Below are 22,875 nucleotides of genomic sequence, written 5' to 3'. Positions count from 1 at the left end.
AATGTTCAAACATCTTGAACAGTTGGCTAACAGTTTACCACGGTGAATCCAAACATGTATGGTTATAGAAACTTGCTGTATGGGCTATTAGTTTGGATATTCATTGTTATTTATTCAGGCAATTTTAAGGCATATTTGAAAATTATTTTGCAAAAACATCAGTAGAATTGTTTCAAACTTGTCATTTCCACTGCAAAATGGGTGTACATTATTATATTCCAATAGATATGCAGTGTTACATGAAGCAAGGCTAATTCATCAATAAAATGAAAATATTCTGTAAAAGAGGTTGCTTTAATGTTTTTGTAGGTACACTTAATGTGTTTCATTTGTAAGTTGCAGTAGGAAGTCATAGAAAAGTAACATCAGCCCACAAAGTACACAGGAATTAGATTGTGTGTGCTCTGATATCTGTGGTAAAGATTTGTTTAATCTATGTTTGGACAATTCGGCAAACTAGAATAGTTATAATGGGAATTTTTCATGAACATTATTTATTTTATTGAAAAATAGAAATATTGAATAAGCTTACTGCTGTTGATCTGCAGTGGCAGCGGTTTGTCTATCTCATTAAAATCAAAACTTTCAGAAGACAAATTACCTTTGAGAAATGGTGATCCCTCAGGATCAAGGACTGTCTCCTCCATGGATGAGATAAAAGTTGTAGATGGTCAGAAAGTTTGATTCTTGTGCCATATTCTTACTGGCAAACACTACAGACAGTAATTGATAAAAGGGTCATGCTGCAGAAATATTGAACTTTCCATTTTTTCTGTTGTTTTCTCTACTCAAGTGTGAGATCTCTGTCATTATGATATGACCTTATTAATTGATGGTTTGTAGCATGTCATGGGTGAGAACTTCATATTTTCTGGTCTTTATATTCTATTGCTAAATGCTTGAGGGAGTCTTTAAACAATTTCCTCTGCCTCCTTAATGTCTTACTTTGGTACCATTGCAATGGTGCTTTTTTTAAAATCAAAAATCCTATATGAGTAGGAATTTCTGCTCAGCAGGTTGTTCAAGTTTCACTGACAGTGAGAAGATTTGCATAGCCTTGGACACCAGGAGCTTTTCTTGCATTCTGATGATATGGATATTTAATACTCAGTGATTTAGCCTACCAAATGTAAAGCTATCATCAGATTCTACGCTGGATCTACTCTTAGCTTTCTGTGAGGAATGACTGCCAACATATAAAAAGTGTGCAATATTCATGACTTTTTATCAGTGGTGGTCTTTCCCAGCTGAGCTGATCATTCTGGAGCAGGCTGGTCAAGCATATTTAGTTTTTAGTTTAGCCAGCCAGTAGAGCTACTAGGACTTGATGTTTCAATCTCTACGGTAAGTCAGCACTCAGTGTTGGCAGTGGGCTTGGAGTGGTGACAAGGAAGGTAGGTATGTCATCGGGGTCATCAGATGGGCACCCTCCTTTGACGTTTCGTTGATAAGCCCACGACGTCTCCAGAGGGCTCAACGGTGCTACCTGGCATCCCAGATACACCCCCCTCAGTTCCATACCCTCCTGTCTTCATCTTGCAGCCCAGTTGTTGTGTTTCCTTTTAATCCAAATCCAATTGCTGCTTTCTTCTGCTGCATTTGACAAGGACTTGATTGCTTGTTGGAGGGAGTGATTCCTCACCCCCATATTCTTCAATAGACTGGTTGTAGATGTAGCAACGAATCCCCTGCATCCCACTTCTACAGGGAAAATCTTGGTCTTACAGCCATTCTGGGCAGCTTCAGTTGCCAGTTCAGAGTACTTGGTCTTTTTCCTGTCATAAGCTTCTTCAACACCATCTTCCCACGGTACTGTTAATTCCACAACATATGCCAGCTTGGCTGTTGTGGACCACAGGACCATGTCTGACCGGAGTGTTGTAGCCGCAATGTCTGGGGGAAACTCAAGCTTTTTTTCCAAGTCCACATCCATTTTCCAATCCTGAGAAACAAAAAATCCTTATCCGGTATCTTTGCCGAAAGTAATTTTGTGGTGTCTTACAGGGCTTTGTCAGTATGTGAAACAGGAATACAGTTGTTGGTATAGTGAAGTTCAAGAAATGTAACTTTAGGCGTTGGTTCAAGTTTGGGAGAACTTGAGGATTCTGTTCATTTGGTGCTGCTCCCATTTAGCAGATGTCATTTTGATGGAGAGTAAGATTGGGTCGGGGGAGGTGGGAGGAGAAGATTTGATGTGCTTACGCATTCCAGTTGACTCCAGTTTGTATGGTAAAGTACTCTGAGGCAGGGCCATTTCATGTGATGGATATACTCATCTACTCATGAAGAAGTTTTAAGATTGAGGTATTTTTTCTGAGCAGTTGATTTTCAAAAAAAGATTTTATAAGACTCTGCAGCTGACAGCCAAAGGCTTTGATTTAACTAATAAAAGCCATACTCAGACATTGTGATGGATCCTTTAGTCCATAAAAGTCTATGTTATCAGTTACCGTTCCTCTGGGTGGTCTGAAGAGTGAACAGGCTGTAATAGCACAAGGATCTTCCTGTGCTACAGAAGAGGGTGGTATCACAATGCCTATTCTTTTAAAAAAGGAATTTCCTTAGCTGAGCAGAAATTTCCAGATTTTGAGATACAGTGAATGGAATTCATTGGCCATTAAAACCATAGAAACCATAGAAAAACTACAGCACAGAAACACCTTTTGGCCCTTCTTGGCTGTGCTGAACCATTTTCTGCCTAGTCCCACTGACCTGCACACAGACCATATCCCTCCATACACTTCCCATCCATGTATCTGTCCAATTTATTCTTAAATGTTAAAAAAGAACCCGCATTTACCACCTCGTCTGGCAGCTCATTCCATACTCCCACCACTCTCTGTGTGAAGAAGCCCCCCCAATGTTCCCTTTAAACTTTTCCCCCCTCACCCTTAACCCATGTCCTCTGGTTTTTTTTCTCCCCTTGCCTCAGTGGAAAAAGCCTGCTTGCATTCATTTTATCTATACCCATCATAATTTTATCCACCTCTTATTCTTCTACGCTCCAGGGAATAAAGTCCTAACCTATTCAACCTTTCTCTGTAACTAAGTTTCTCAAGACCCGGCAACATCCTTGTAAACTGTCTCTTTACGTACTGATTTACTGATTGCTTTACTGATTTTTGAAGACCTCAGCAAGTGTGCCATCTGGAGCTTTGTTCTTTCATCTATTTTGTTGTCTGACAAACCACTTCCTAGATCTGAAGACTGTTAAGTGCTTCCTTAACGGGATGTTCTGCCATTATCACCATTGATTCTTTCTCTGTGAGCTTTAGATAAGCTTTCTTCTCAGCCTCCCTTGATATTTTTGAGTATTATTCTTCCAACTTCAAATCTAAGGTGGATCTGAATTAAGAAAACATGATTTCTTGAGTTAAGTACAGACTAGGTTATAATCTTTGTTGGAGGCACCTTTTCCAGGTTTCTCAGCGAGTGGATTGGGCATAAGGGTTCTTTAAGAGTCACTAACCAAGTTTCCCTTCTTACCTGCTATGTTTATTTCATCATTTCATGGACAATATGTTCATCATTGTAGTCATCATTGTCATCATCATTATTTTCATCATGTGCTGTGTCATATGACATGGGTGATCATGGATTTTTCTAGGTGAGTTCTACAGGAGTTGTTTGCCATTGCCTTCTTCTAAATAGTATCTTTACAAGATGGATGACCCCGGCCATTATCAGTACTCTTCAGAGATTGTCTGCCTGGCATCAATGGTTGCATAACCAGGACTTGTGATATTCACCAGTTGCTCAAATGACCATCCGCCACCTGCTCCCATGGCTTCATGTGGCCTTGATCAGGGGGCGAAACGGGTGCCCAAGGGTGACCTGCAGGCTAATGGAGGGAAGGTGCACCTAACACCTCCTTTGGTAGAGACATACAGTATCTCCAGCCCGCCACCCAATCTCATAATACCATTACCTACAAATGTGTTTGTGAATAGGAGATCACTCTTCATTTGCCCCAGTTCCATTTGTCCGTTGCCATAGGGTTTGGTAAGTGAATTTGAATATTTGCCTCCACTGATGAAAGCATTTGGAATATTGTTTAATGTAAAAAGGCTGTGGCAGAGCTGTAACTCTGTGAATCTTGGAAGAGAGGCACATGTCCAAAGACAAGCAGGTCCAAGTCATCTAGTATTTCTCCTCCTGTTGCAGCCTTCATTTGTCTCTGCAGCACTTTGTAACATGGCATCTACAGTACATTCACTTGGACTGCTGTTGTTGTGTTTGTCTATTCTTTGTCTGGTACCTTATCTCTGATCTTGCTACTATGGATAATCCTTACAAGAGTGTATAATTCACCAATGATAGGCAAACTGCACTATCACTAGACCTCATTGCCCAGCAACAATATTTTAAAAAAATAAGCTACTTTCAACAACCCCAGCACTGGTGTTACTTGAATTGTGCATTTCCAGTGCTATACCTGATTGCAACAAGCTTGAAAAATCAGGAAATTTTAACCTGTAGACCAGCATCAATATTTCAAGTGTAAAAATTGTGGCTACGTCTGCAGGAGCTGTATGATTTCCCTTGGGGAGTCCCTCAACTGGTAGGAGATTACATCTTCGGTCTTAACTATTTGTTAAATGTACTTCAAAAGGGAACCAAGCTGCAACTATATCAGGTACCATATAATTATAATTTGAAGCAAGATGGTGTTTTTGATTCATCCACTGGTCTTGGTCAAATTATATCATTGTTTTCTTATTCCATTCCGGTAAAAATGATGCAATACCTAGCACCTAGTTTCACCACTTGATGGATTAATTCGCTGGTAAAATTGCACACAATTATTTTGATGTACACTTGATATAAATATTACAGGAAATATAACACTTTTATCAGATATAGATCAAGAGGCTTCCTGTGAATTGCTGTTAGTAAAAATAAGTCCTGGAAGCAATAATTAATTGAAATATTGCACTTTGAGAAATCAATGGGAAAAGAGACATTTAAGCCCTCTCAGCTGTTTTCCAGACACTTTGTTTTAAATAATTTCTGATCAGCTTGGGTGATATCTGCTCCAGGATATCTATTTGAACTATTGTCATCAGTAATGGTGCCTCACTCCACGATGCAGCAGAGCGATAAGTCACTTCTGTTTGAACATGTTAATAAGTTCAGTAATCTATTAAAATCAGGAAACAAAGTAACAGTCCAAGTATTTTGGTGAATGGCTGAGAAGTAATTCTGGACCATTAATTATCTTCTTCAAAGGAACTAATCTTGGCAACATCATTGTGGATTATGTAGTTGTATGGTTATTCAGGTTGATCTCTCTATTCTTAGTTCTAAACAAAATCATGCATGAGCATGAATCCACCTTAAATTAACCACTATAATAGAGAATAAACTTAATATTACAAGTTTTCTTTTTGAAGGGAATTGATTCATGATTTTAACTTGCCTTGCAATAGAAAACAATGTAATTATAAAACAGTAAAACCAATTGAGTTAAGATAGATTGCCACTGTATTGTCTGAGGTAGGCCTTCAGCTAATTTCACAAAAAAAACCATCATTAGAATTAAAAATGTGAGACTCAAGAAATGGAGAAACAAAATTTGACTTTTTTGTTAAAGCAAGAAATAATTTTTAGCTAGCTTCACAAATATGACTGTAGATGTTATTAGATTTTATTGTGGACCTCCTTGAAGGGAATAGAAAGTGAAACATGTTGTGTTTTTAATGAACACACAGTATTAGAGAATGGTAATATTCACTGACATCACTTTTCAGCATGGAAACGAGTCCTCTAGCCCAGCATTTATTGTTTCATGGGCACAGCTTAATTGGAATTTCAGTTTACAAGGATATATTGTTTTTTTTGGTAAAGCAATAAATGTATACTCATATATTTGAAATAATGAGAGATTAAATAATAATGAAAGCTGCATTTTCAATTCTTTTCAGTGTATAAGCATAATTTAAATGAGTTTGGTCATGTAACCCATTCAGTATGAATTTGCCTAAGTGAGTATTCACCCATGATTGTAAATGATAATGTCAACCTTGTTATCTTGCAACAATTCGATGAATGCATATAACGCAGACGTTTGTAAAGAAATTGGGCCCGATACCTTTTGGGGACTATTGGTGACTTGGAGTTCCAAAAATGGCAAGTTCAGGGAGCAGTTCTTCCACTTGTACTGGAGCAAGGATCAATGATTTTAACTTCTGCAATTCAATAAGATGCTGTCATTAAAACCTGAAACCACAAATGTGGTCTCAATAAGGGACAAGAACAATTGGAACTTGGCTTTAAGATTGAGACTTCTAATTTAAAATTTACATTTGTATTCTTTCTAGGCTAAGTATGGAGATGGCTTCTGTACAAAAAAATTTAAAACGTTTCTCCAGCAGGTGGAGAAAGTGCAAGACTTTGAAGATTGTAGGCTTCCTCAGTCCACAGGAGCCATTTGCTGCAGGCACATTGTGTTCTAATTCCACTGAAAAGTACAATTGAAGCAATTTCCACACTGTAATGTTCAACACTCAGCTGTTCTGTGATAGAGAAACAAATGCTCAGCTTACAATCAATAGTCAGTAGTCATGATGTCTTTGTAGCAATCACTAACCTATTTACATTTGAAGGGAGGAATGGACACGAGGGATAAATAGGCTGCTATTTTTTCTGTGTTCTTGAATGCTAATAGATATTTTTCAATTTTTTAAAGAAATCGTTTGATCACAGGATGGGTGCTGATCAATGTTGGAAGCGTTCCATAATATTTTATTCTTTGTAATATGTCCTGATTGAAATATTTGGTTGAATTTTTATCTCATACATTTGAATAAGAAATACTTCATTGAAATGATGCAGTGCCCTTCATGACTTCTGAAAGATCTTTGAAGCATCCTCATTGTTGTGCTGTAGGAAAAATGATGGCCAATTAATGTACTAGGGGAAGTAGTAAATCGTACTGTTCCGATTAGTTCAATGTGCTGGTTGAGGTATTGGCCATGTTACATAGAAGAACTTAGCTCTTTATTCCCCCCTTTCAAAATGGCACACCAGATGGACAGTTAAACCATCAAACCATTCTTAGAGGGTCATTTGAAGTTTTAGTTTAATGCTTCATCAAAGAGATAACACTTTTTGCTGTAGATAATTTCCTCAGAACTTCACAGGAACAGAATCTTAGCAATGGTATTCAAGTTTCTGGTACAAAGCTTGACTCAGAGACGTAAGTGTTGCATCTGTGCTGACACCTCTCAGTTGGAAATAGTACAACACTTCAAGTTTTAAAAGAAGCAGGTGATATTTGGTTTGCACCAAGATCTTGAAATATTTTAATCCATCATATGCAGTAAGTTTTGACATTTTCAACAGAAGTGTTCAAATTCCAGAGCAGATTTTGGTAAAGCGGCCAGAGTGTGAGTGGGCCAGTGAAGGAGTGGAGCTTTGAGGCTTTGACTCAAGAGGCGGAGGACAAGCTAGCTCGCAGTTAGTTTTTACAATGTCTCCTGAGATGGTGATGTGCCTCTCATGTGAGATGTGGCAGTCTTGGGGGAACTCCCCTCTCCAGCAGAGTCACATCTGTCAGAAGTGCATACGGTTGGGCGATCTGGAAGACCGTGTAAGGAATCTGGAGCAGCAGCTGGATGACCTTCGACTCATAAGGGAGAATGAGGCAGTCATAGATGAGAGCTACAGGGAGGTAGTTACACCTAGGCTGTCAGAAGCAGGTCGTTGGGTGACAGTCAGAGGGGGGAAAGCGAAGGTGAGCAGACAGGTAGTGCAGAGCACCCCTATCGCCATTCCCCTGAATAATAAGTTTACCATCCTGGATACTGTTGGCGGGGACGACCGACCAGGTGTGAGCCACGGTGGCAGGGCCTCCGGCACTGAGTCTGACCCTGTGGTGCAGAAGGGTGGGACGGAGAAGAGGAGAGCTGTCGTCACTGGAGACTCTATAGTCAGGGGAGCAGACAGGAGATTTTGTGGACGTGAGAAGGACACCCGCATAGTTTGTTGCCTCCCGGGTGCCAGGGTCCGGGATGTCTCTGACTGGGTGCACGACATCCTGGTACGAGAGGGAAAGCAACCAGAAGTCGTGATACATGTTGGGACCAACGACATAGGCAGGAAGAAGGATGAGGTCGTGAAGTGTGAGTTTCGGGAATTAGGCAGAAGGCTGAAGAACAGGACCTCAAGGGTGACGTTCTCAGGATTGCTGCCAGTGCTACGTGACAGAGATGGTAAGAATTTTAGGAGATGGCAGTTGAATGCGTGGCTGAGGAGTTAGTGCAGGGAGCAGGGTTTTAGATTTTTAGATCATTGGGATCTCTTCTGGGGAAGGTGGGACCTGTACAGATTGGATGGGTTGCACCTGAACTCGAGGGGGAGCAATATCCTTGCAGGTAGGTTTGCTAGCATGGTTCGGGAGGGTTTAAACTAATTTGCGAGGGGGATGGGACTCAGAGCGATAGAGCATTGAAAGAAGTGCATGGAGTAAAGCCAGATCTAACATACAGAAAGGCTTTGAGGAAAGAGAAGCAGAATAAACAGTGTAAAGACAGTAAGGTAGAAGGGCTGAAATGTGTGTACCTCAATGCAAGAAGCATCAGGAACAAAGGTGATGAACTGAGAGCTTGGATACATACATGGAATTATGATGTAGTGGCCATTACAGAGACTTGGCTGGCACCAGGGCAGGAATGGATTCTCAATATTCCTGGATTTCAGTGCTTTAAAAGGGATAGAGAGGGAGGAAAAAGGGGAGGAGGGGTGGCATTACTGGTCAGGGATACTATTACAGCTACAGAAAGGGTGGGTAATGTAGCAGGATCCTCTTTTGAGTCAATATGGGTGGAAGTCAGGAACAGGAAGGGAGCAGTTACTCTACTGGGGGTATTCTATAGGCCCCCTGGTAGCAGCAGAGATACAGAGGAGCAGATTGGGAGGCAGATTTTGGAAAGGTGCAAAAATAACAGGGTTGTTATCATGGGTGACTTTAACTTCCCTAATATTGATTGGCACCTGATTAGTTTCAAGGGTTTAGATGGGGCAGAATTTGTTAAGTGTGTCCAGGATGGATTCCTGTCACAGTATATGGACAGGCCGACCAGGGGGAATGCCATACTAGATCTAGTACTAGGTAATGAACCAGGTCAGGTCACAGATCTCTCAGTGGGTGAGCATCTGGGGGACAGTGACCACCGCTCCCTGGCCTTTATAATTATCATGGAAAAGGATAGAATCAAAGAGGACAGGAAAATTTTTAATTGGGGAAAGGCAAATTATGAGGCTATAAGGCTAGAACTTGCGGGTGTGAATTGGGATGATGTTTTTGCAGGGAAATGTACTATGGACATGTGGTCGATGTTTAGAGATCTCTTGCGGGATGTAAGGGATAAATTTGTCCCGGTGAGGAAGATAAAGAATGGTAGGGTGAAGGAACCATGGGTGACAAGTGAGGTGGAAAATCTAGTCAGGAGGAAGAAGGCAGCATACATGAGGTTTAGGAAGCAAGGATCAGATGGGTCTATTGAGGAATATAGGGAAGCAAGAAAGGAGCTGAAGAAGGGGCTGAGAAGAGCAAGAAGGGGGCATGAGAAGGCCTTGGCGAGTAGGGTAAAGGAAAACCCCAAGGCATTCTTCAATTATGTGAAGAAAAAAAGGATGACAGGAGTGAAGGTAGGACCGATTAGAGATAAAGGTGGGAAGATGTGTCTGGAGGCTGTGGAAGTGCGCGAGGTCCTCAATGATATTCACCAATGAGAAGGAACTTGATGATGGTGAGGACAATGTGAGTGAGGTTGATGTTCTGTAGCATGCTGATATTAAGGGAGAGGAGGTGTTGGAGTTGTTAAAATACATTAGGACAGATAAGTCCCCGGGGCCTGGCGGAATATTCCCCCGGCTGCTCCAGGAGGCGAGAGAAAAGATTGCTGAGCCTCTGGCTAGGATCTTTATGTCCTCGTTGTCCATGGGAATGGTACCGGAGGATTGGAGGGAGGCGAATGTTGTTCCCTTGTTCAAAAAAGGTAGTAGGGTTAGTCCGGATAATTATAGACCAGTGAGCCTTACGTCTGTGGTGGGAAAGCTGTTGGAAAAGATTCTTAGAGATAGTATCTATAGGCATTTAGAGAATCATGGTCTGATCAGGGACAGTCAGCATGGCTTTGTGAAGGGCAGATCGTGTCTAACAAGCCTGATAGAGTTCTTTGAGGAGGTGACCAGGCATATAGATGAGGGTAGTACAGTGGATGTGATCTATATGGATTTTAGTAAGGCATTTGACAAGGTTCCACACAGTAGGCTTATTCAGAAAGTTAGAAGGCATGGGATCCAGGGAAGTTTGGCCAGGTGGATTCAGAATTGGCTTGCCTGCAGAAGGCAGAGGGTGATGGTGGAGGGAGTACATTCAGATTGGAGGATTGTGACTAGTGGTGTCCCACAAGTGGGTCCTCTACTTTTCGTGATTTTTATTAACGACCTGGATGTTGGGGTAGAAGGGTGGGTTGGCAAGTTTGCAGACGACACAAAGGTTGGTGGTATTGTGGATAGTGTAGAGGATTGTCAAAGATTGCAGAGAGACATTGATAGGATGCAGAAGTGGGCTGAGAAGTGGCAGATGGAGTTCAACCCGGAGAAGTGTGAGGTGGTACACTTTGGAAGGACAAACTCCAAGGCAGAGTACAAAGTAAATGGCAGGATACATGGTAGTGTGGAGGAGCAGAGGGATCTCGGGGTACGTGTCCACAGATCCCTGAAAGTTGCCTCACAGGTGGATAGGGTAGTTAAGAAAGCTTATGGGGTGTTAGCTTTCATAAGTCGAGGGATAGAGTTTAAGAGTCGCGATGTAATGATGCAGCTCTATAAAACTCTGATTAGGCCACACTTGGAGTATTGTGTCCAGTTCTGGTCACCTCACTATAGGAAGGATGTGGAAGGTTTGGAAAGGGTACAGAGGAGATTTACCAGGATGCTGCCTGGTTTAGAAAGTATGCATTATGATCAGAGATTAAGGGAGCTAGGGCTTTACTCTTTGGAGAGAAGGAGGATGAGAGGAGACATGATAGAGGTGTACAAGATAATAAAAGGAATAGATAGAGTGGATAGCCAGTGCCTCTTCCCCAGGGCACCACTGCTCAATACAAGAGGACATGGCTTTAAGTTAAGGGCTGGGAAGTTCAAGGGGGATATTAGAGGAAGGTTTTTTACTCAGAGAGTGGTTGGTGCGTGGAATGCACTGCCTGAGTCAGTGGTGGAGGCAGATACACTAGTGAAGTTTGAGAGACTACTAGACAAGTATATGGAGGAATCTAAGGTGGGGGCTTATATGGGAGGCAGGGTTTGAGGGTCGGCACAACATTGTGGGCCGAAGGGCCTGTACTGTGCTGTACTATTCTATGTCCTAAAGTAAACGACAGCATCTGAGCAATGCCTGCAACAATTAGTGCGCAAATCACCAGAAATTTACAGAGAAGCTTTTTTTTCTGTGAATTAAGTCATAAGTTGATTGCTGCCCTGCAGTTGTTCAGCTGGTATCTCTGAAGGCTCAACCTCTCACTGCATCTCTGAATCAGTCTTGTGCAGCAGATTACCTCAGTAAATTACTTCTCACAGCATGTAGCACTAGCACGCTTCACGGTTATCAATTGGCCCTGCTCTTTATTTTCAGGACTATTTAAATCATGATGTTTTTGTAACTCAGACATCATTTGTGTCCATTTATGTGTACATTGAGTGATACAGCACAGTCCACAGAGTCCATGCTGACCACCATTTACACCAGTTCCTCCTCTTTTTTACTCTCCCCTCTTCACCATTGGCTTGCCCCAGATTCTACCAAACACCCTATATACCAGATGCAATTTACAGCAGCCAATTTCTGCTTTGGGATGTAGGATGAAATTGGAGCACGTGGAGGAAAACTACACTTTCCAATGAAGAACGTTCGCACTTCGCATTCAGACTACTCCAGGAGCCGGCATTGAAGCTGCACTGCTGGAGTTGTCAGGCAGTAGTTCTATGAGCTGCGCAATGGTGCACTCACATTTTAGCTCATCGTCTATGTAGAAGATCACTACCCCTTTTGTCTTTCAGCAGTCACTTGTATTTTTGTGCCCAAAAATTATAGGTTAATTTCTGACTCCTCTTAGTCAGTACAAGATTTAGGCTAATGATTCAACACTTATCTAAAAGAGTGCTGCACTGTCAGAGGATCTGCCTGTCAGATGAAACTAATGAGGCCAGATCTCCTCTTGTGTATAAAATAAGTTAAGAAACTATTTTAAAAAGGAAAGAGCTCATTTCTTGATGCCCTGAACAGCATTTGTCCTTCTATCGCTGATCGTGGCATTAGCGGAGTGATTTATTAGTGAAGTGGGCAGTTGAGAATATGGTGAGGAAACGGAAGGTGATTCTTTTAAACTCTATCACTTGTATTCTTTTTCATAAATTGGGCAATATTTAAAGTTATGATAGTCTTTTAGTGTTTGGTTCAAATTATTATATTGCCTTGTATTCAATCAAAAGTGATAACTTGATAGCAGTGGTGTAAACCCTGAATCTATAACATTCCATTTGCAAATAAAAAAAACTAAATATCTTTAATCAATTAGTTTCATATTAAACTTAACAATTGAGAAGTATTTACATAAAACTGTAGATATTGTAAAACCCAGAGTAAGGTCAGACCAAGCTATTAGAGCAGAACTTGTTCCTTGCTGGTAGCATATGACACTTTGTGTAGGATAATCCCAACGAACACGCCTACATTGTAACTATCTGCAAGAGTTTTCATTCAAAGTGGTTGAATTGGAGTTCAAAGGACAGGCACTGTGCTTCATTGATGTGAGGAGTACTCATGCAAGGAGGCAGCTGGATTTTTATTCATTTATCTTTTGTGATCTGGGCACAGAATTTATTGATCATCCCTACATGCCCTTGGGAGGATGATTGTGACCTGCTGCCTTGAACCTTTGAAGTCTTTCTAGGGAAGTACTTAGTCCACAGTCCACATCAATTTGAGGGGTGTAGTGAGAAGAGCCTGTGTGAGTAACTGAAGAGCATTTGTAGATGATGGGGACTGTGGCCAGTGGTGGAGGAGGGAATGAATGTTTGGTATAGTGAATGGAATATCAAACAAGTGGTTTGCTTTGTCTTGAAATATGTTATGTTAGACAGAGGTTTAGATTTTGCCAATGGACAGAGAGTATTACTGCATGCTTTGCTGGTAAGGGGACTTAATTGGACCGGTAGAAGGGCCTGAGAATGCGTTTCCTAACTGGTCCAAAGAACATACTACAAACGTGTTTTCTACTGGAGATAATGTGTAAAAAGATTTCATTTAGTCCAAGAAAGGCAGGAGTTTAGTGTTTAAAGGTAAATCTATGCGAGGTCTTAAATCCAGAGTAGCAACTTGGATCAAATTGAGCGAATCCCGAGAAAGGGCAGTATATCAGTGACTAAAGCACATCAGGGAAAACAGTAAATAACTGAATTTAGTGGTGACGTATATGAATTCATGTAATAAGGAAGATGAGTTAATGGCAGAAAGAGGGAGAAACAACTTTGATTGAGCAACCATTGTTGAGTAGTAGCTTTTTGGAGATTAAAACTGGATTCTAAATTGATCTTGGCTTTAGAGAAGAGATGCAAAATAGGAAAGAAGTCGAGGAACTCTCACAAAAAGAATGAAGCTACTTAAGAGAAGGAATCTTGGCTTGGCTCAAAGAAACAAAATGTAGAATCAACATTGATCAAGGCCTAAAGAGGAAAACAACAAGTGTTAAAACTCTACAGCACATGGGGAAGATGATCTGTCATTTTTTTTGTTTTGTATCTTAAGTTCTTCCCTCATTTATATTGCCTGACCTCACCGCCCCCCCCATCATCCCCCACCTCAATATAACCAACCTTGTAAACATATGACTCTTTATGTTCACCTTTCCAGTAGGACATGCTACAGACATTTTGGAAAACAGATGTCTGATGAGAGTTGGGAAATAATTGGGTCTAAAAACTGAGGGAAAATTGCAACCATAATATAAAGGGTGAGCACAGAAATGGCAGATGGTGCAAAGCTGTTAGAGACCTATCCACACAAATTTTCAGCTGCACACATAAATGTTGTTGGTGAATGCAGCAGGCCAGGCAGCATCTCTAGAAAGAGGTACAGTTGACTTTTCGGGCCAAGACCCTTCGTCAGGACTAACTGAAAGAAGAGCTAGTAGGAGATTTGAAAGTGGGAGGGGGAGGGGGAGATCCGAAATGATAGGAGAAGACAGGAGGGGGAGGGATGGAGCCAAGAGCTGGACAGTTGATTGGCAAAAGGGATATGAGAGGATCATGGGACAGGAGGCCTAGGGAGAAAGAAAAGGGAGAGGGAGGAAAAAGCTCAGAGGATGGGCAAGGGGTATAGTCAGAGGGACAGAGGGAGAAAAAGGAGAGAGAGAGAAAGAATGTGTGTATATAAATAAATAACGGGTGGGTTATGAGGGGGAGAAGGGGCATTAGCATAAGTTTGAGAAGTTAATGTTCATGCCATCAGGTTGGAGGCTACCCAGACGGAATATAAGGTGTTGTTCCTCCAACCAGAGTGTGGCTTCATCTTTACAGTAGAGGAGGCCGTGGATAGACATACAGCTGTAATTTCTGCCAAAGGTTCACCTGCTAAATACTGACGTGAAAGGGGTGAATACTTAGGCAGTCAATTATTTTGTGTTTTTTTTAATTTGTAATCAGTTTGTAGAGATCTGTTTTCACTTTGGCATGAAAGAATCTTTTTCTGTTGATCAGTGTCAAAAACCCAAATTAAATCAACTGTGATTCAATGTTGTAAAACAATAAAGCATGAAAATTTCCAAAGGGAGTGAATATGTTTTATAGGCACTGTGGTGTAATGGCATCAGCATCGGACTTTGGGACGAAATGTCTTGAGTTTGAATCCAGCTGGCTCCCCTGCACGCTTTCCATCTGTGCTGGGTTACGAGCTGGTGATCTCTTTGGAAGCTCACCCGGCAGAAGGCAATGGCAAACCACTGCTGTAACTTGCCTTGTACGCAGTTCCCCACTACGTCAGGTGTGGAGGGAAATTGCTAACCGGAGAAACTCTGGATGCGACGTACTTTTCCTTTCTATATATAATCTTGTGTATTTATATTTATTGTTTTCTTAAATTATCATGCTCTTTATCTTACTGTATTTTTTTTGTGCTGTGTCGGATTCGGAGTAACAATAATTTTCTTCTCCTATACACTTGTGTACTGGAAATAACATTAAACCATCTTGTATCTTGAAGTGGATAGTTGATGAAGCAGGACAATAGTTTAATGGAAGGGAAATTGTGTTTGATAAGTGTGAAGGCATGTGTGGGTGTACTTTATCAGGTAGATTAGGGAAAATTCAGATTTTCATAAGCGTGTAAAGACAGTCCCACACAATTGGTTATAAGTGTTGTGTTAACATATCAACATAGGTTTAGATGTGCAGAATTTTCAAATATTGTCTCTGTCCCTCTCTTAGCCTCATAGACCCCTTTCTGGTCTTCCAAGTTTAGTGATCATAGATCAGGATTCCCATTTCAGTGGGGATGTTACATATTTTCAGATTTGAGAACATCTGTGAATCATTTCTTATATCCAGTTTGTAACCATTTGCTGTAAAGGCGTTCATAATAATGTGTCTGTTTAAGAATTTCCTAGATGTGCAAATAATGTGGCCCACCAAGTAGAACTCACTGAATTTATTTACGGCTGTAGTTGGGGATGTTAGCCTATGAGGCATTACGATGTTGGTTTACTGTGCCTGCCAGTGGATTTAAATGAGACAGCATTGGTGGTTTCTCTCCAGCTAACCCTAACCCTAACCCTAACCCTAACCCTAACCCTAACCCTATTCTTGCTGTAGTTGTTCAGGACTCAGAAGATGATTTGAGGACAGGGATCACAGCTGTGCAGTAGATCAAGCTTCAAGACCTGGGCCTCTGTAGCCCTCTCTGCAACTCAACTTCCTCATCATATGCTTCAGTTAGTTAGGATCAGTTACAGCATGTCCTCTTCATTGACCATCAGCACACATCACCTCAAGGCTGCATGCTCACATGATTGTGTGGCTAAGTACGGTTCCATTGCCATCTTCAAATTTGCTAATGACACCAGTAACATTGGACAATCACAGGTATAACGTACAGGAGTGAAATAGGACACTGGTCAAGTGGTGTTGCAGCAACCACCTCTCTCTGAGCATCATTAAAACTAATGAACTGGTTGTTGACTTCAGGAAGGGAAAGGAGCATAAGCATATGCCTACACGTTCACACTCCTTTCACTGGGAGATTGGTGGTGGAGCCAGTCAGCAGCTTTAATTTCCTGGGTGCTAACATATTAGATAAACTTGTCCTGGGCCCAGCACATAGATACAATCACAAGGAAGACTTTCCAGTGTCTTTACTTTCCCAGAAGGAGAAGTAGGTGTAGAATATCAGAGAAAATGCTAAGAAACCACTACAGATGTACTGTTGAAATTATCCTGACTGGTTGCATCGTAGTCTGGTACGACAATTCAAATGTGCAGGGATGTGAGAACCCCAGTAGTGGACTCAGCTCAACGCATCTTTCCCTGTTGTTAGAAGTATCTGCATAAGGCACTGTCTCAGGAAGACGATATCTATATCAGAGATCCCCACAGTCTGGGCCATGGCATCTTCTCACACTTGCCGTTGGGCAGGTACAGAAGCTGCAAGTTACACACCACCAAGTTTAGGGATAGCTACTTCTCCTCAACCGCTTATTACTTGCATCCTTCATGTACATGAGGAGTAAAAATCTTTACGTTATGTCTCTATCTAAATGTGCAATGTGCAATTTATAGTAATTTATAAACAAATATACAACTGTATAACATAGAAATACAGCTGTGTCAGCATGAATTAATCAGTTTCATGGCTTGGTGGAAGAAGCTGTCCCGGAGCCTGTTGATCCTGGTGACTATGTTGCGGTACTGTTTCCTGGATGGTAGCAGCTGGAACAGTTTGTGGTTGGGGTGACTCAGGTCCCCAATGATCCTTTGGGCCCTTTTATACACACCTGTCTTTATAAATGTCCTGAATAGTGGGAAGTTTTCTGATGACTCTGCCATAGTTGGATGCATCAGCAAGGGAGATGAGGCTGAATACAGGGCTACGGTAGGAAACTTTGTCACATGGTGTGAGCAGAATTATCTGCAGCTTAATGTGAAAAAGACTAAAGAGCTGGTGGTAGATCTGAGGAGGGCTAAGGCACCGGTGACCCCTGTTTCCATCCAGGGGTCAGTGTGGACACGGTGGAGGACTACAAATACCCGGGGATACGAATTGACAATAAACTGGACTGGTCTAAGAACACTGAGGCTGTCTACAAGAAGGGTCAGAGCCGTCTCTATTTCTTGAGGAGACTGAGGTCCTTTAACATCTGTTGGACGATGCTGAGGATGTTCTACGAGTCTGTGGTGGCCAGTGCTATCATGTTTGCTGTTGTGTGCTGGGGCAGCAGGCTGAGGGTAGCAGACACCAACGGAATCAACAAACTCATTCGTAAGGCCAGTGATGTTGTGGGGATGGAACTGGACTCTCTGACGGTGGTGTCTGAAAAGAGGATGCTGTCCAAGTTGCATGCCATCTTGGACAATGTCTCCCATCCACTACATAATGGACTGGTTGGGCACAGGAGTACATTCAGCCAGAGACTCATTCCACTGAGATGCAACACTGAGTGTCATAGGAAGTTATTCCTGCCTGTGGCCATCAAACTTTACAACTCCTCCCTTGGAGGGTCAGACACCCTGAGCCAATAGGCTGGTCCTGGAGTTATTTACTGGCATAATTTACATATTACTATTTAATTATTTATGGTTTTATTACTATTTAATTATTTATGGTGTGACTGTAACGAAAACCCAATTTCCCTCGGGATCAATAAAGTATGATTATGACTATATGACTATGAGATGCATTGGGCTGTCCACATCATTCTCTGGAAGGTCCTGCAATTGAGGGAAGTACTGTTCCCGTACCAGGTAGTCAATCAGGATGCTCTCAATTGTGCCCCTGTAGAAAGTTCTTAGGATTTGGGGCCCATACCAAACTTCTTCAACCACCTGAGGTGAAAGAGGTGCTGTTGTGCCTTTTTCACCACACAGCTGTTATGTACAGACCACGTGAGATCCTTGGTGATGTTTATGCCAAGGAACTTAAAGCTGTTCACCCTCTGAAACCCTGATCCATTGATGTCAATAGGGGTTAGCCTAGCTCCATTCCTTCTGTAGTCCACAATCAGCACTGGTCATTGGCAAAGGTAATCTGTATACTGCAGCTTGGCAACTGTGGTTTCAATGGCCTTGGCTCTGGAATGGAAACAGCGTAGGCTAAACAGTTTCCCATTTGTCCTCTCGTAACGAGCTTGACATATGAAAAGGTGAAAGCAATTGAAGAATGTTCTCAAAGCCTTCTCGATGAAGTGAAGTATACAATTACCATTACTAATGGCATCAAAACTAGACATGACTTGAGGTAAACCATGTTGCTGAGTTTTGAGAATCTCACCTTCAAGGTCAGCTTTCTCCTTGTAAGCATGATACATTGACCACGACATTGATCATATTATTCATATGTAGAATTCCAAAATTGAAACAGCTTTACATTCTGAAAGTTTTTGCCTGCCCACAGGCTTGCTCGTAGCAATATAAGCTGAAAACACCAAAGAAAAATAAAAGCAACTGTCTGAATCAGAATCAGGTTAATTATCACCGGCAGATGTTCGAAATTTGTTAAATTAGCAGCAGCAATACAATGCAATACGTGATAATATATAAATACATAAATTACAGTAAGTATATAAATGTATATTGAATAGATTAAAAATAGCACAAAAACAGAAATAATACACATTTAAAAAGTGAGGCTGTGTCATGAGTTCAATATCCATTTAGAAATCGGATGGCAGAGGGGACAAAGCTGTTCCTGAATTGCTGAGTGTGTGCCTTTAGGCTTCTGTACCTCCCTCCTGATGACAACAGTGAGAAGGGGGCATGTCCTAGGTGATGGGCTCTTTAATAATGGATGTTGCCTTTCTGAGGCACTGCTCCTTGAAGATGTCTTAGGCACGACAGAGGCTAATACCCAAGATGGGGCTGACTAATTTTACAACTTTCTGTAGTTTCTCTCAGTCCTGTGCAGTAGCACCAACCCCCCATACCGGACAGTGATTCAGTCTGTTAGAATACTCTCCATAGTACATCTATAGAAGTTTTCGAGTGTTTTAGTTGATGAACCAAATTTCTTCAAACTCCTAATGAATTTTAGTTGCTGCCTTGCCTTCTTTATAGTTGCATCGATATGTTGGGACCAGGTTAAATCCTCAGAGATATTGATACCTAGGAACTTGAAATTGCGCATTCTCTCTAATTCTGATCCCTCAATGAGAATGATTTGTGTTCCCTCGTCTTGCCCTTCCTGAAGTCCACAATTAGCTCTTTTTGTCTTACTGACATTGAGTGCAAGGTTGTTGTTGTGACACCACTCAACTAGCTGGTGTATCTCACTCCTGTACGTCCTCTCATCTCCATCTGAGATTCTACCAACAACGGTTATATCATCAGCAAATTTATAGATGGTGTTTGTGCTATTACCAGCCACACATACTGTGTGTAGAAGGAGTAAAGCAGTGGTCTAAGCACACACCCCTGAAGTGCGCCCGTGTTGATCGTCAGTGAGGAGGAGATATTATCACCAATCCCCACAAATTGTGGTCTTCCAGTTAGGAAGTCGAGGATCCAATTGCAGAGGAAGGTACAGAGGGAATGATGGTGTTCAATTCAGAGCTATAGTCAATGAACAGCATCCTGACATAGGTGTTCGTTTTGGCCAGGTGATCTAAGGCTGTGAGAAGAGCCATTGAGATTGCATCCACCATAGACCTATTGTGGCGACAGGCAAATTACATTGGGTCCAGGTCCTTGCTGAGGCAGGAGTTCATTCTAGTGATGACCAACCTCTCAAAGCATTTCATCACTGTAGATGTGAGTGCTACTGAGTAATAGTCACAAGACATCTCACACTACTCTTCTTGAACACTGGTGTAATTGTTGCCTTTTTGAAGCAGGTGGGAACTTCCAATTGTAAAAGTGAGAGATGGAGAATGTCCTTGAATACTCCCGTCAGTTGGTTGGCACAAGTTTTCAGAGCCTTATCAGATACTCTATCAGGGTCTGTTGCCTTGTGAGGGTTCACTCTCTTTAAACACGGCCTAACATCAGCCTCTGAGACAGAGATCATAGGGTCACTGGGTGCTGCAGGGATTTTCACAGCTATAGTTATATTCTCCCTTTCAAAGCTGGCATTGAAGGCATTGAGCTCATCTGGTAGCGAAGCATCACTGCCATTCATGCTATTGGGGTTTGCTTTGGAGGAAGAAATGTCCTGAAAAGCCTGGCAGAGTTGTCTCTTCACTCTTGAAATAAACATCTGCAAGTTATACCTGGTTTTCTTGTACTGAACTAGGTCACCAGACTTGAATGCCACAGATCTGGTCCTCAGCAGATGACGTACCTCCTGGTTCATCCATGTCTTTTGATTTGGGGAGGTACAGCAAGTTTTCATAGGCACACACTCAACCACACAGTTTTTAATGAAGTCAGTAACATCTGCAGCATACTTGTCCAGATTTGAAGATGAATCCCTGAATACAATCTAGTCCACTGATTCAAAGCATTCCTGTGCTTCCCTGGTCCATACCTTCTTGGTCCTCACTGCTGATGCTGCAGTCTTCAGTCTCTGCCTATACTCAGGGAGTAGAAACACAGCCAGGTTATCAGACTTTCCAAAGTGAAGGCTAGCACGATAGGCATTCTTAATAGTAGTGTAACAGTGGTCCAGTGTGTTGTATTGCAAGTGATTTTTTGATGATATTTATTTAGTGATTTTTTTCAGGCAGGCCTGGTTAAAGTCCCCCAAAATGATGGTAAGGGTGTCAGGTTTTGCTGTTTTGTGCATGTTGATTCCATTGCTCAGATCATCTAGAGATTGTTTGACGCTGGCCTGAAATGGAATGTACACCGCTGCCAAAATAATCACAGAAATCTCCCACGGCAGGTAAAATGGCTGGCACTTAATTGTGGGATATTCCAGGTCTGGTGAGCAGAATTAAGTGATGATGAATTTCACTGCAGTTTATACATTTGACTTGAATGATGAACAGTTTTGTGCTGCTGTGGCCTGTAATAAGTTAATTTTTCAATATTTTAGCTAAGAATTCTTTGTGTTGTGTGGGATAATTTCAAATGTGTACCAAATTAAAAAGTAATGTCTCCAAGTTTTCCATTTGCTCTCTACAAAATATATGTTTTTAAATTGAAGTTATCATTGCCAGTGTAAGCTTAACATCCACAGTTATGAATAAAATGAGTGTAGAGCTATTAAAAAAGAGAACATGGCTGATGCATAATACATAGATGTTAAGCATGGAAACATTGTAAAACAATATGTTAGCAGTAATAATGTAAATTTCACATTGAAAGCCTATTAAAATTCTGAAGTTAAACATATTTAAATAATACCATTTAGAGAACAGTCTAAAGTTATGGTCTTTCTGGTTAGGAAAACAATTTTGTTTAATGTAGTTGAGGTAACCTTTATTAATGGTATATTTAGATACTTAATGTGAGATACTACCGTTATATGAATACTGTACTTGTTTGAACAGTTAGTTTGCTAGTAGCTGGATTTTGACACCACTAGTTATCAATGTATCTATGCAGAGAATAAGTAAATATTAAAGAAAAAATCTATTTAGTTTTTGGTAATGTTGCACTCTTTTTTTCCCTCAAGTAAATGGTATAAGAACCTGTAAATTGTCCAATGTGATGGGCATTCTATTGTAACAATTCTCCACATTAGGATATTTAATGAGAACAGCTGTGATATTCATGAATACTGATAAACCTGATCCATCCTGATTGTAATAAGAAAATCTTGCATTTATCTTCAACTTCAGGATATCTGAAAAAGTTTTGCATTGATGTCCAGTTTCCCTTTAATGATTAGAAACGTGAATTGTGAAAATTGATGGATATATATTATGCAGGTTGTCTCTTACTTTTCTAACATTACTTTTTGTTCATTTGAGTGTTTTCACTGTTGACTGTATCTTTCCATAATTGGTCTCAGTCTCATGATATTACGATCACAATTTTCCTGAGACTTTAGCACTGAAATCCATTTGACATCCCAGAACCGCATCTGGGATAATTGTGATAAGAACCATTCAAAGTACATTTCTCAAGGATTCTTCCCATCCTTATCCTGGTTGTTATTCCTTTCCATGTCTTGTGGCACATTGGACATCAACCTCGCCACTTCTTTAAGAGTCTGTTTTTTTACAAGGCCACGTTGCTAGCTCAGTGCTCAACCCAGCACAGATGCAAGGAGCCGGTCGGATTCGAACCCAGGACCATTCGCCTCAAAGTCCAGTGCGGATGCCACGACACCAGCAGCCAGCTTATCCTCCTTACCTGTTCAGCCATAAACAAATTAGTTTTATTTTTAATTTTATTTTTTTCAAATTTGCTTGCATGTTTTCTCCTCCCTTTGTTTGGGTGATTGGTGGTCTAAACCCAGCAATGTAACAACCCCTCTTCTGTTCCTTAATTATAACCATTAAGGTTCTGCCTTTGACCACTAATATCACCCCCTTTCTTGCTTTGTAGCTGTATCCTTGTTATCAGTGTATATTCTTCTCTTAACTATCTCCACTGAATCCATTCTCATCAGAAATGTTATTTCCCTATTCCTGTCTGTATTTAAACTAGGTCTCCATCTGTCCTTTTATCTTCTGTTTCATTCAGTGTTCATCTTATTTGTCACATACACTTCCAACT

General features: G+C 41.2%; 1 protein-coding gene across 3 annotated transcripts in view; it reads left to right on the top strand.

The window, feature by feature from the left end:
• Positions 1 to 22,875, top strand: part of dclk1a (doublecortin-like kinase 1a) — a 293,292-nt gene that overhangs the window by 12,357 nt on the left and 258,060 nt on the right. The gene's annotated exons all lie outside the window — the stretch shown is intronic.

The sequence above is a fragment of the Mobula hypostoma genome, chromosome 7 (genome assembly GCF_963921235.1).
Source record: "Mobula hypostoma chromosome 7, sMobHyp1.1, whole genome shotgun sequence".
Taxonomy (NCBI): Eukaryota; Metazoa; Chordata; class Chondrichthyes; order Myliobatiformes; family Myliobatidae; genus Mobula; species Mobula hypostoma.
Note: the sequence above shows the minus strand (reverse complement) of the source record. Positions and strands in the feature narration are given on the sequence as shown.